At 37.3% G+C, this 15,718-nt stretch overlaps 1 non-coding gene across 1 annotated transcript; it reads left to right on the forward strand.

Annotated features, from left to right (window-relative positions):
- Positions 1–9,082: 9,082 nt before the first annotated feature.
- LOC141699402 (small nucleolar RNA R71) lies at positions 9,083–9,189 on the forward strand. The gene has a single exon (XR_012565868.1). It is a non-coding gene; the product is annotated as a small nucleolar RNA R71 (small nucleolar RNA).
- Positions 9,190–15,718: the final 6,529 nt, after the last annotated feature.

The following is a 15,718-nucleotide window of genomic DNA, read 5'->3' on the forward strand; positions in this document are numbered from 1 at the left end:
CTCGGTATTAATCTCATATCCATTTGTTGGCTCTCTGCCTTCATTCAACACTTTTTCTAGCACAATATGTTCTTTTCCGATAATTCGGTCTGTATTGCAATCTCAAACAGCTTTTCGGTATCGGCTCCGATTACCTTCACTTCTATTTCCATTTTCTCAAAATATCTTATAAACTCTCCCAAAGACATTATTATCTTGAGTCTCTCCTTTTTACTAAGGGCATCAGCCACCACATTGGCTTTCCCTGAATGATAAAAAATCTCCCAATCATAATTCTTGATTAGCTCTAACCACCTCATTTGGCGCATGTTGAGCTCTTTCTGCGTGAAAATGTACTAGAGCACTTATGGCTTAGGTAAATCTCGCACTTCTCTCCATACAAGTAGTGCCTCCAATCTTTAGGGCAAAACTATTGCCACGAGCCCAAGCTCATGGGTGGGGATATCGAATTTTTTTTTATTCCCTTAATTGTCTTGACGCAGATGCGATTATCTTGCTGTGCTATATAAGAAGCACCCTAATTCCTTATGCGAAGCGTCACTTACAAATCACAAAATCTCCTTTTCCATCCGGCAACGCCATCATAGGGGCCGTCACCAACCTTTGCTTCAGTTCTTGAAAGCTGTTCTCGCATTTCTCTGTACATTCGAACTTCTCAGTCTTACGAGTAAGCCACGTTAAAGGGGGCTACTATCTTTACAAACTTGAATGAACCTCCGGTAGTGATCGACCAATCCTACCTCTGGTAGTCGACCTAACCATGGTCATCAATTCATCAGTGGTCCTTTATTCATTCTTGTCAGGATCCTCCATGGGATCCTCCTCAGCAACTATCCCTTATAGGACAACATCCTCAATATCAACATCATCCGGTCCTGCGTTAGGACGCTCTATCGGATCCACAATCCGATCTCCAATTAGTAATAAAACATCATCGCGTTGTTGCTCCTCAACCTCAGGGTTCGGAGTCCCGCTACCATATACGATAACGAACTACGCTTCTATCACGATATTTATAAGGGTTCCCATAAGGGTTTTAACTGTCAGTACTACATTAGGTAGTCCGACTATGAACTTGGCAAGAGTTCTTATTTATCTTAGTGAACTTATTATCTTAACGTCACTTCATCTCTGAGGTTTATAACGCTTAGCTCTGATACCACTTCTGTAACACCCCCAGATCCGGGGTCGGGGATCCGGGTCATCACGGTCTTTCTTTCCATAATATCACTTCACTTAATTAATAATAAATAACCTTATGTTGTGACCCCACACTAACACACACCATAACCCGTTATAGTCTTAGAGATGAAATTGAAATAAGTACAAGTCTTTGAATCCACAATTTAAAAGTTATTACAACCCAAAATGATTACTTGATAAATTTACAGTTAATTGCCATTATCTGCCACAAGTTATAATTATACATAATTGATTCTCAAAAGTAGATGGTCTGATCTACAATAGATCTACCTCTGCAGCTATAGCAGCTACAACATCATCGGGAAGACGCGGGACGCTTCCCACGCGCTTGCGCTGGGTCTGCTGGAGTCTGGCCATCTTTCCTAACTGTTGTTGTGTGATGAAGAAATAAAGCAAGAGTGAGCCTTACAGCTCGCAAGATAATATATAATGATAACAATAATATAAGTATCTAAATGGATACTTACTAGAATCTTTTATCATGTGTAAGATAATTACTTACTAGATATAAGAAAAAAATAAGGGATGAAGTTACCAAATACTTCACTACACTTATATCATTTATAAAGCTACTTGAACTACCACTGTTCAAAGTATAATGAGCTTTTACCAGTTCATCACATAGATGAGACTACAAGACAAGATTTGAATAGATTTAAACCTTTGAAATATTATTAAAGGAAATGAAGTTATGATATACTTCATTAAGTTCTGATATATATATATATCCACATATACATCTTCTTTATACATTTCCTGAAAACCTCTGTCATGTAAAGTATGAACAGAGTTTGAAACATCCAATAAATTTTGGGAAAGGAAAAGAATTTTGGCATAAACCTGATATCTTGCTGATCAGGCAAAGATACCAATAAGTAACCTTTTCTACTAGTAGATGGACGAATTCCCCACTGGTCATCACCCTGGTCTCAATAGGACCTTATGCTGGACTGCCACTCAGCCACTTATGCATTTGATGGAATCCCACTGAGCCACTTACACTATCATGGACGCCCACTGAGCCCATGTTGCTTATGCCGACTCAATAGATGGACTTACTTCCCGAACGTTGGGTAAGTAATCAATTCATTTACCAAAACTGCAACCTTGTTGCGAATATAAAATACACCACAGAGCCGGATCCCTCAGGTTTTGAGCGAGTATTTAAATCCCCTTAAAAAGAAAGATCTTAAATATAAAAATGAGTTTTGGGATCCGCTCTAACTTTTAAAAATCATTTTGAAGACTCGAAAATACTTTAAAGAGTGTTTGGAGTAAAACTGATTTAATGAAGTAAATCAGTCCCCAGTATATTTAGAAAATGTCTGAATATTATTATTTAAATAATATTCCCATAAAGAATAATCTTTATAAAAATAATTGAAGTAGAAGTATTAAAACTTATACTTGAAATGAATATTAAATAACCAAAGATATACCTATACGAAAATACTATCTTTATTTGAATAATCAAAAGTGAGTTTGATTATCGACACCTTATTCTTTAATAAAATAAAGAATATATCTCAGCAAATAATCGGAGTCATAGATCCTCAAATGAATATTCAAATAATATTCAATAAATAAAATAAGTTGAGTCATAAGCCCTCGAATGAATATTCGAAATAATATTTATTAAATAATAAGCTGAGTCATAATACCTCGAATGAATATTATAAATAATATTCATTAAATAAAATAAAGGAGTCATACATCCTCAAATGAATATCCATGTAATATTCAATAAATAATATAAAGGAGTCATAAGTCCTCGAATGAATATTCAAGATAATATTCATTAATAAAATAAAGTTATCGAATAAACCTTATTCGATTAATAGTTTTGAAAACTATAACCATATATATATATATTATATATATATATATATAAAATCTACTCGGGATCCTCGACTCCCGGTTTTAGAAAATGTTTTCACCTTTGGGTCCCTATACTAAGGGTATATGCAAATTACCGCTATTCTCTAGCATAGGTATTATCAACTGAACCAACAGATATATATGGCAAGAATACGAAACAGGCATGCATATATATACCATATCAGCATGCTTCAATATATCACAAAATTTGCTAATTAACCAACATGCATCTATCACAAGATAATGCATATACATATATACATCACAACAACAGTATAACGGGTAGAAAACTTGCCTGAGCGACTGGGGGTTACAATTGGCTCGGGACGAGTCTGGTAACCTATAAGCAACAAGTATGTTGGAATTAAACCAAAGTCACTTGTAAATCTATACTTTAACTAACTTAGACTCTAACGCTTGTTTTGCGCTTACTGATTCTCTTAAGTCACTCGGGTACCCTCGGCTCCACCATTTTTAATAATTTAACCTTTACGAGTTTTAGGGCGATTCCTTCGCGAGTGTCTTACCAACTGCCTAACACACTTACCATAAATGTTTCATACATTAATTAACCCTTTTTGGTCTTTAACCTATGTTTCAAAGTAAGGCGAGGGGAAAAGTTTCGTTCGTGAAACGCCGTTATTTGAAACAGTCGTTTCTCCTAAACCGTGCATCGGAATCGAACGAACTACATATCAAAACGAAGCTCGTAACACGAGCTATCTAGACATGGCAATGGTCATAATCTAGCAGGGGGTTATCGGGTCCTAATGTTATGCACAAAATCAGTCTAAAGAAAATCGGACGTTACGACGGCTATGTTTACGCGATTTCCCAATTTAAAACCATTCAAAACCAACCCAATTCAACCTCAAATCAAACATACAACCAACATCCATCCTTATCACATCATATCAGCCCCAACCAATTCAATTTTAACATTCATACTTATGCCTAAGCTTGAATTTAACCATACTAAAATCTTTTAACCAAAACAACAACATTTACTATTCCATTTCAATACCATTTCAATCACAAACATTAAGCTACAGTATCACCCTACTAATCAAAATCATCTTATAATACATAGGAATCTAGGGTTTGGAGATGATATACCTTCCTCGAAGTGGTGGGAGGAGCTAGGAAGCCTTAAGAAGCCTTGAGAAGTCTTAGGAATGCTTGGATCTTCAAGGAAATCAAGAAAAATTCAAGTTAAAAACTTGAAAACACTATTCATTGTCTTCTTCTTTGATTAAATGAAGAAGATTGAGAAGGAATTGATGGCTTAAACTCATGATATAGCCCTAACTAAGCATAAAGATAATTAGGGAATTAACTCACCAATTTAGGAAGCTTGGATCTTTGATTTTGAATTTCCTTGCCTTTAAAATGTCAAAAAGCCGAGAGCATGAAGAACAATGCCTTGGTTTCTTTTTTTTGATTTTGATGAAAAATGATTTGCTTGGCTTGGTTGGTTTGATTTTGTGTTTGTTTTAGTAAATTACCTAGTTGCCCTTAATTTTGTGTGGTTAAAAAGCCACCACATCTCCTTCCTTCCCATGTCATGCCCATGTCATGTGGTGATGTCATCTTTCCCTCCTTGTCCTCTTCTCATTGGTTGGGTGATATCACTCTCTCTAATCCCTTTGATTAACTTCCTAATTGTTTGCCTAATGACCGCTGATCTGTTATACGGTTCGCTTAACTTTCGTTCTCGTTTATCGTTTGAAGGATCATACCCGGGATCTTATTACTTAGGTTCCCTTAACCTTTCTCAATACATTATATTCCTTTTTATGATCCTCTATTATAATCCTTTAATTTAAATCCTTTTTATCCTGTTACCTTATACTCAATTCTCTCCGTATCTAGTGTATTTCCGGGAAAAATCAAAGTGCTCGGATTTGGATTCTGACGATCTTTACATACACTTATATCCTATATAAAGTACTAATAAAATCTCAGAATATCCATATCAGAACCCCTACATAGTGTGGCATGAAAAGTTTTCTCATTCAGCAAAAACACTATTCATAAGGGTTTCAAAAATTTCCCAAAAATTGGGGTTATTACACATTTCGAGATATAATAAACCGCCAACAAGATATACTAATTATTGCAAGATGAGACAAATGGCCCCATGAAGTCAATTTCCCAAACATCGAATACTTCAACCTCGAGAAGCACATTAAGAGGCATCTCATCCCTCTTGGACATATTATCAACACGCTGACATCGATCACACTTCAAAACAAACTGATGCGCATCCTTAAACAATGTAGGCTAGAAGAATCCTGCTTGAAGGATACGAGCTGCTGTCTTTTCTCCACCATAGTATCCTCCACAAGTAGTCCAATGGCAATCTCGGAAGATCCCCCCCGTTTTGCTGTACGGAATACATCTCCTAATAATTTGGTCAGCTCCTTCCCTAAACAGAAATGGCTCATCCCACATGTACCACTTCACCTCATGAAGAAACTTCTTCCTTTGAGCAGAAGACAATTCTGGAGGCATAATATTGCTCACAAGGTAGTTCACAATGTCTGCGAACCACAGTTCTTCTTCTTGCACCCCCAAACAACTGCTCATCGGGAAAAGACTCATTTATCAACGTCTTATCCTGTGAAGTTGCACTTGGATCTTCTAAACGAGGGAGATGATCAGCGACTTGATTCTCAGTACCCTTTCCATTCTTTATCTCTAACTCAAAATCCTGAAGTAAAAGAACCCATCTAATCAGTCTAGGCTTCAGGTCCTTCTTCGAGAAGAGATAGCGAATCGCAGCGTGATCAGCGAAAACTGTCACCTTCGTCCCAAGCAACTAAGATTGAAATTTCTCAAAACCATAGACAGTAGCCAATAGCTCTTTCTCAGTAGTAGTACAGTTCAGTTGAGCACCATTGAGGGTCTTACTAGCATAGTAGACCACATGAAATATATTATTTTTTCTCTGCCCAAGAACTTCTCCAATTACATAATCAATTGCATTGCACATCAGCTTAAAAGGTTCATCCCAATTAGGTACAGTTATGATAGGTGCCATGATTACACTCTTCTTTAAGATCTCAAAAGCAGCTAGGCACTCATCATCAAATTTGAAAGGGACATCTTTCTCTAAAAGATTGCATAAGGGTTTAGAGATTTTAGACAAGTCCTTGATGAATCGCCTATAGATACCCGCATGACCAAGAAAGCTGGGAACTCCCTTAACATAAATTGGTGGAGGAAGGTTCTCAATGACGCTCACCTTGGCTTTGTCCACCTCTAGACCCTTACTAGAGACCTTGTGCCCAAGAATGATGCCATGTTACACCATAAAATGACATTTCTCCCAATTGAGAACCAGATTGGTCTCAACACACCTTTTAAGAACGGTGCAAAGATTTTGCAAGCACTCGTCAAAAGAATCACCGAATGCAGAGAAATCGTCCATAAACACCTCCACATTCTGACCAATCATATCAGAGAAAATGACCATCATACATCTCTGAAATGTGGCAGGTGCACCACGCAAACCAAAAGAAACTCTTCTGAAGGTAAAAGTACCAAATGGACATGTGAAGGTAGTCTTTTCCTGATCTTCTGGAGCGATGCAAATCTGATTATAGCCCGAATAGCCATCCAGAAGACAATAGTGCTCATGCCCAGCCAATCTGTCAAGCATCTGATCAATAAAAGGAAGAGGGAAATGATCCCTCCTTATGGCATTTTTCAGCTTCCTTTAGTCCATGCAAACTCTCCACCCCGTGACTGTTCGAGTAGGAATGAGCTCATTCTTCTCATTAGCAACAACTGTGATGCCTCCTTTCTTCGGCACACACTATACTGGGCTCACCTAAGAACTGTCAGAAATGGGATAGATGATCCCTGAATCTAGCCACTTGAGAATTTCCTTCTTCACAACTTCTTTTATGATCGGATTAAGCCTTCTCTGTTACTCAACCGTTGGCTTGCTACCTTCCTCTAGCAGAATTTTGTGCATATAATAAGAAGGGTTGATTCCCTTGATATCTGCTATAGTCCATCCTATTGCCGATTTGAACTCTCTCAGAATTCTTAAGAGCTTTTCCTCAACACTACTTGAAAGACCAGATGCAATAATAACAGGCAAAGTAGATGCATCACCTAAAAAAACATACCTTTAGTGTTCAGGAAATGGTTTAAGCCCAAGTGTCGGAGATTCCTCAATAGATGGCTTAAGGCGCTTTGGAGATTTGTTCAGCTCCTCCGATCCAAGAAATTCAAAAGGCATATCCATCTTTCGCTTCCAAGGAGAAGCATTCAAATATTGTAACTATTCATCACCTTCGTCATCTTCACTATCTGAATTTCCCAACAAGGCTTTCTCTAAGGCATCAAACCTTAGCATTTGATCAAGTTCTGAAGTAACCACAGAATCGACCAGCTCCACTTTTAAGCACTCCTCATTATCAGTAGGGAATTTTATGGCATTGAAAACATTGAACGTCACATCCTAATCCAGAACTCGCATAGTGAGCTCACCCTTCTACACATCAATCAAGGTTCGACCAGTAACCAAGAAGGGTCTTCCCAAGATTATGGGAATCTTCTTATCCTCCTCGAAATCAAGAATTACAAAATCAGCAGGAAAGATGAGTTTGTCCACCTTGACCAAGACATCCTCCACAACGCCTCGTGGATATGTAATAGAACGATCAGCCAACTGTAAGGACATATAAGTAGGCTTTGGGTCAGGTAAATCCAGCTTTTTGAAGACAGACAAAGGCATCAGATTGATGCTCACTCCCAAATCACATAAACATTTTTCAAACGATAAGTTTCCAATGGTGCAAGGAATAGTGAAGCTTCCAGGATCTTTAAGCTTCGGAGGCAACTTTTGTTGCAGCACAGCACTGCATTTCTCCGTGAGAGCAACGGATTCTAAGTCATCTAGCTTCACTTTCTGAGAGAGAATACCTTTCATAAACTTTGTATAGCTAGGCATTTTTCAAGAGCTTTAGCGAAAGGTATGTTGATATGAAGTTTCTTGAAAACTTCCAAGAACTTAGCAAATTTCTTATCCATCTTTTCCTTTTGCAGCCTCTTAGGAAAAGGAGGTGAAGGATAGACCTATTTTTCCCCTGTATTACCCTCAGGAGGAGTGTTGACAATAGCTGTCTTCCTTGGTTCCACTTCTGCTTTCTTCGACACATCGTCTTCAGCCCCAACTTCAACTTCTGGAACTGGAGATTTTTCAGGATTTACAACCTTCCTAGACCTCATTGTGATTGCCTTAACCTACTCTTTAGCTTCCCTTTTTCCTGGCACTTCAGTGTCACTAGGAAGTGTACCAGGTTGTCGATTTAGCAAGGCATTAGCAATCTTCCCAATTTGATTCTCCAAGGTCTTAATAGAAACAGCTTGGCTCTTGCACATGAGCCTCAACTCCTCTAGTTCAGATTTTTCATTAGATTGAGGTAGATGCTGAAGTTGGAGTTGTTGTATTGGTGCATATTACGACTGTTGAAAACCAGGAGGGTTGTATTGCTTTGTTGTATATGGCTGATAAGGTTGTTGCACAGCATTCTGAGTGTTGCTCCTGCTGAAGTTCAGAGGATTGCGGTTGTTGGGATGATAGGTGGCTGGTACTGGTTGCTGTTACCTCTGAAAGTTGCTCACAAACTGAGCTGATTCACTAGAAATAGCACACTGATCAGTCTCATACGCTCCAGCATAAAGCTCACAGACACCAGTGATCTGATCACCTCCATAATTAGCCAAAGAATCCACCTCCATCGTCAAAGCTTGAAGTTGAGCAGCTATAGCAGTAGCTATGTCCACTTCCAGAATTCCTGCTACTTTTCCTTGAGGCATTCTTTGAGTTGGGTTTTTGTATTCATTAGCAGCCATCATCTCAATCAATTCATAAGCTTCAATGTACCTTTTAGCCCATAAGGCTCCTCTTGATGTTGTATCAAGCATGGGTCTAGAAATTGCACCCAATCCATTATAAAAGCAGTTAATGATCATCCAGTCAGGCATCCCATGATAAGGACACTTCCTAAGCATCTCCTTGTAACGATCCCAAGCCTCACACAAAGATTCTCCAGATTGCTGAGCAAATTGAGTAAATGCATTTTTAATTGCCGCAATCTTCGCCATAGGAAAGAATTTAGTTAGGAATTTTTGAGCAAGATCCTCCCATTTGGTGATAGACCCTGGTGGTAGAGAATGTAACCAGCACTTAATTTTATCCCGTAGAGAAAATGAAAAAAGCTTCAACTTAATAGCATCTTCAGAAACTCCATTGAACTTGAAAGTGATGCGGATCTCGATGAAATCTTTGATGTGCATGTTGGGGTCTTCTATAGGAGAACCCCCAACCTGAACTGAATTTTGCATCATCTGAATCGTGCTCGACTTGATCTCAAAGGTGTTAGCCGTGATGGTTGGCCTGATAATGCTAGACGGAATATCATTGATCTTTGGCTGAGAATAGTCCATCAAAGCCTTTGGATTTGCTTCTGGTTCTCCCATTATGAGAAGAGATTCTTCTTCAACTTTTTCTACTTCCTCAAAAACTTCTTAAGCTACTACAACTTCTTCCTCGGCTTGATCCAGAGTTCTCTTACGAGACCGAGAACGCTTATGCATACACGCTCGCTAGAGTACCTAAAACACAACAAGGGAATAAGTAAGTAACAAATTCCGAGTTAATGAACTTTAACGACCACTGATGAAAAACACAAAAACTAAAAAATAACACTGAGTCCCCGGCAACAGCGCCAAAAACTTGTTAGGACGAAAACACGTGATAATATTCATGCAAGTATACGCGATCGCAAGTAATATAGAATTAATTCTAGTTCGTTCCCACAGAGACTGGTTTAGGTTATTTTCAATCAATGCACTTATGCAACAATCGTATGGTTATTATTCAATGCTAAGACGAATAACAAATTGGGATTGTTTATAACTAAGATTATTAACTAACATACAATTAACTAAGAGATTAAAAGGTTGATTACTTATATAACACAAACATGGGATTCTAACTTCATTACTACTTCATTCAATAGCCTTTTTATTCTTAACCTTAGCATGCAACAGTGATGACACTAATCAGATAACATAAAACTAGTAAACGTCAACTTTCGTTGTACGAATACCTTACTATCAGACATCCACAAAAGAGATAGAAGCTAAATAGATACCAATTATATTGAGACCCTATATGTCTATGGAATTTGACAACGTAACGATTTAATGTGCAAGTTATCTATCGTGATTACATAGGGCAAGTAAGATGGTTAAAATTACCTACGAATCATGCATATCAAATACATGAACCTATGCTAGCATGGCAAGTTCTAAACCTCTAAATTCATTGTCGCTTCATTGGAGATTAACACGCTATGTTATAAGTTCGTGACACTCATAAGATGAATAAGCACAACCAAAACTAGGATATCATACAATCACCACACATTAAGGTGTCAAAACATATTAACTACAGAAATCCATAAGTAAATCCGCTAGAAACCCGTGATTATGATTAGCCCATAACCGAACTCATCATCACCATGGTTCCGATGAAAGCATGGTATAATAAACTAGGTCTTTATAAAATGAATAATAAACAAAGTATGTAATTCAGAGTATTAGGTTTAACAAAACAAGAAACGAGCATCCAAGATTACAATTTAGAACAAAGAATCATAAGAATAAATTAGATCTTCTTCGCCTTCGTTGAATTGTGTTATAGGTCTTCTTGTCGTCTTCTCCTTAAGCTCTATTGTGAAAAACATCTTTAAGTTGTCATTATATAGCAGTCATGTTAGATATATTTGATAATGTCATGGCTAATATGATTTATGTTTCGATTTCAGATCTTACTTAACAGGACAAGTCAGTACTTAACCATTAATCAGTACTTATACTGGAAGTCAGGACTTAAGGATATCAGTACTTATATTCAGGAGATAATCATCAGAAGTTAGATATCAGATTTTAAGTGCTGAAGGACGATCAGATAAGGACAGTAGCTGATTAAAGGAAAGAAGATCTAGATAAACATAAGAAGAGATATGCATGAAGAAGGAGTTCCATGAAGAATGGAATACTTGGAAGAAAAGATATCTGATTGATATATTTTAGGAAGCAGAATTATATTCCATATCAATTAGCGATTATCTTGTAACTGTGTAGTATATAAACACAGACATAGGGTTTACACTATAAGTGTTATCATATTCGAGAAGATTATTCATTATAACCCTAGCAGCTCTCGTGATATTTGTTCATCACTGAGAGGTAACAGTTCCATACTGTAACAGAGTTTATTGTTTCAATAAAGTTTGTTTTCTGTTACTTAATATATTAAAGTTCGATTTGATTGTATTATACACTGTATTCACCCCCTCTACAGTGTGTGTGACCTAACAAGTGGTATCAGAGCTAATCTGTTAACACACATACAGTTAAAGATCCAAACACAATCATGTCTGACACAGAAACTCCAACTAAGCCTACCAAAACTGAAGAACCTCCAAAGACACAAATTCAAAGTCGGTATGAGACTATCAGAGTTCCCATACTGAGACCATCTGAATATCCCATATGGAAGGTAAGGATGACCATGTTCCTGGAAGCAACAGATCCAGGATACCTTGATAGAATCAAGGAAGGGCCTCACAAACCAACCAAGCTCGCTGTTGTAGTTGCAGGTGAAGCAGCAAAGACCGTACCAAAGGAGAAGAGTGATTATACTGCTGAAGATATAGCATCAATTGCTAAGGATGCTAAGGTACGACACTTACTGCATAGTGCCATTGATAATGTAATGTCAAACAGGGTAATCAACTGCAAGACTGCTAAGGAGATATGGGATGCTCTGGAAACAAGGTGTCAGGGAACTGACATAATTAAGAAGAACAGGAAGACAATACTCACTCAAGAGTATGAACATTTTGACTCAAAGACTAATGAGTCATTGAATGATTTATATGACAGATTTGTCAAACTTTTGAATGATTTGTCATTGGTTGATAAAGAGTATGATCTTGAAGATTCAAACCTTAAATTCCTGTTAGCTCTTCCTGAATGCTGGGATTTAAAGGCAACGACAATAAAAGACAACTACAGTCGTGATGAAACAACTCTTGATGAAATCTATGGAATGCTCAAGACTCATGAACTTGAGATGGAACAAAGAAGCAAGAGGAAAGGAGGAAAGTCAAGGACAGTTGCTCTTAAGGCTGAAGAAGAATCCCCCAAAATAGCTTCCTCAAGGAAAGACAAGGGTAAAGCTCTCTTCATAAAGTCTGAAACTGAGTCATCAAGTTCTGAAAGTGATGATGACTCAGATTCTGAAAGCTTGCCTGAGGCTGATGCTGATGAGGAGATGATGAAGCTGTGTGCTCTTATGGTGAAAGGAATCACAAAGATTGCATACAGGAAGTTCAGGAAGGGAAAGAAGTTTTCCAGGAAAGGCATACGTTCTGATAAGAAGAATTTCAGAAGATCTGAAGGCAGAAGAGGAAAGTCTGACAGAGGAGATTATACCAATGTTAAATGCTATAACTGTGGTGAGAAAGGCCACATATCTCCTGATTGCAAGAAGGCAAAGGGTCACAAAGGCAAGGCTTTTGTCACAAAGTAGAGAAGCTGGACAGACACCTCAGACTCTGAAAGTGAGGAGAACTATCCATTGATGCCAAATGCTGATAAAGAAAGTGCTGAGAGCAGTTCTGAAAGGCATATGTCATAGCCTATTCGTTTATTCGAGGATTTAACTCAACTCAAATAAGAATGTAATAAGTAAATAGTGGATCTATCATCAGAGAGATCTCACAAAGTAACATCTGTCAAAGGATAAAGAAACATTGTTCATCTGCAGACTTGAAGATTCACTGGAAGAAGTTCAAGAATTTGATCATGCCTCAGTGATATAAATCAAGATCGTGGATTTAATCAAGTGACAGAGATCTCGTCAGGGTATCATTTTATTACAAGGATTTAATCAGAGTATCAAAGTCAAGACATGAAGAAACATCACGGAAGTTAGTCACTCATGAACCAGACAGTACATCGAGTGTCAGCATTGAAGTGGCAGAATTGATTCATAAGTCTCAGTGATTTTCAGAAGATTGTCAGAAGAATGGATGCTGCTCAAGGTTAGTATTAATTCTCTATTAATTAATTAAGTCATATAATTTAATTAAGAAAATAAATTATATCTGCAAAGATTAATTTATTGATTAATTGAATTAAATTGATTAATTAATTTAGAATTAATATTGAGGATTTACAAGATTTTAATTGGTTTAAAATCTGCTTAAATTCAAAACAAGACAATTCATTTGAACTAGTATGACAATCGGTATGACAATTGATAGTCATATCGAAAGTCATGCCAATACATTTAATTGTCTTATTAGAATTTCTGTTTAGATTAAAATCTGTTATTAATTCAGCAAGACAATTTATTTGAACTAATATGACAATCGGTATGACAATCAATAGTCATACCGAAAGTCTTGCTAGTTCATTTTGATTGTCTTGCTAGTTGTAAATATTGTCATACCGAAAGTCTTGCTGGCCAAAGAGATTGTCATGCCAGTACATTTTTCAGTTCGGTGTTTGATAAAAGCAGCAGAAGACCTTTATTGATAAAAACTTACAGAATCCAATCAAACAGAACACACAAGAGAAAAAGGAGCAGAAAACAAAAGCATAACATTTTATTTTTCATCTGCTTTTCTTCAAGATTAAATTTCTAGATTGTAAAGTTAAATCCAATCAACTAGAAATATTTATCTTGTTCTTGTGTATCAATCTAGCGGATTAAAATCCCTAGAACTTAATCTCAAATCGCATTTAGCATTTGATCTTTTAATTACAAAAATAGAAAAAGTTCATGTCGAATTTATTCTAGATTTGTAATAATTGATTTGAGATTAATCCCTTGTAACCGATACCGTAGTTGTAACACCTTTCAAGTTTAATAAAAGTTTTATTTAACTTGAATTTTGTTTCACAATTTTATTCCGCATTTTATTCGATTAAACGGTATTGTTTGCATTCAACCCCCCTTCTACAAACAAATTGGGACCTAACAATTGGTATCAGAGCCTTCTGATTAACGTAAAATCTAGATCCTAGACTTTTGTGTTTCTTTCACTTCTTGAATTTTTTATTCACTCAAAAAAAAAATCATAATGACTACAAAAAAAGTTGGAACCGTTAAAATTCCACTTTTCGATAAAGAAAATTATGTTATGTGGAAGAAGAAGATGCTACTGTTTTTACAGGTTGCTAATCCCAAATATTTGCAAGTGTTGAAGAAGGGTCCAAAAATTCCTATGGTTATTGAACCAGAGGTAATAGAAAATGATGTGGTGATCACCAAAGCGAGAACTTATGTGAAGGATCCTGAGGACTTCTCTCCTGCTGAAATAGAAGAAGCCTCCCTGGATGCTAGCCTTCAATTAATCTTAGTAGATTCCCTTAATCCCCTGATGAATAGACATGTGATGAATTGTAAAGATTCCAAACATATCTGGGAAACTATTGAGATTATTAATGAAGGCACAGAGGAAGTTAGGGAGAACAAACTAGAAATCCTAACCTCTGAGTATGAATACTTTAAATCCAATCCAGGGGAAGGAATCACTGAAGTGTTTGAGAGGTACAATGCATTGATCAACAACCTGAACATTAATGGTAAATACTATTCCATCAGGGAGGTCAACAAAAAGTTCCTTTTAACACTGCCAACTCATCTCGAACATAGAATCACTGCCATAAGAGAAGCAAGAGATCTGAGTGAGATTTCTTTGGAAAGGCTCTATGGTGTGTTAAAGACTTACGAGTTGGAGCAGATTCAGCAGAAGGAAGTTTACGGGAAAGGAAGAGTGGTCAGCACGTCTACTGCTCTAGTAGCTGATAAACAACAACAACAACAACCACAATATCAACAACAATTTCAACAGTCAGAAAGAATGGTACAGTCTTCCAAGGTTGAAGATAATGTGATAGTAGCAGAATTTGATTCTCCTACTACAAATCAATCAGGAGATGATTATTATTCCTTGGAAGAACTGGAGCAATTGGAGGATGAGTCAATGGCCCTGATTGTCAAGAGATTCTCAAATATCAGATTCAAAAGGAATCCCAAGTTCAAGTACAAGTCCAACTACAACGGATTCCAGAAAGGTGGATCTTCATCCTCTAACACCAGCAGTGGTGGGTATAAAACAGGGATGGTTGATCGAAGCACCATTCGATGCTTCAACTGTAATGAGTTGGGACACTTTGCCACAGAATGCAGGAAGCCAAAACAAGCTAGGAAGAACTCTTACGATTCTAATCAGAAGAGTAAATCTGAAAGGGCTTACCTGGCAAAGGGAAGAAGCTGGGATGATACTGACAGTGAAGATGAAGAAGTTGGGAATCTTGCTCTCATGGCTAGTGATGCAAGCACCTCATCGTCAAGAAAAGAGGGCATTAAACAGGTACAACCGGTAGTGTGGATTCTTGACAGCGGATCGTCAAGACATATGACCGGAGATAAAGCCCTGCTATCAAATGTGGTTGAGAAAGCTGGCCCAGTGGTTACCTTTGGAGATAACAGCAAAGGTTTAACGGAGGGATATGGCTGTTTGCTAGCTGGAAA

Source organism: Apium graveolens, chromosome 11 (genome assembly GCF_009905375.1).
Source record: "Apium graveolens cultivar Ventura chromosome 11, ASM990537v1, whole genome shotgun sequence".
NCBI classification, from domain to species: Eukaryota; Viridiplantae; Streptophyta; class Magnoliopsida; order Apiales; family Apiaceae; genus Apium; species Apium graveolens.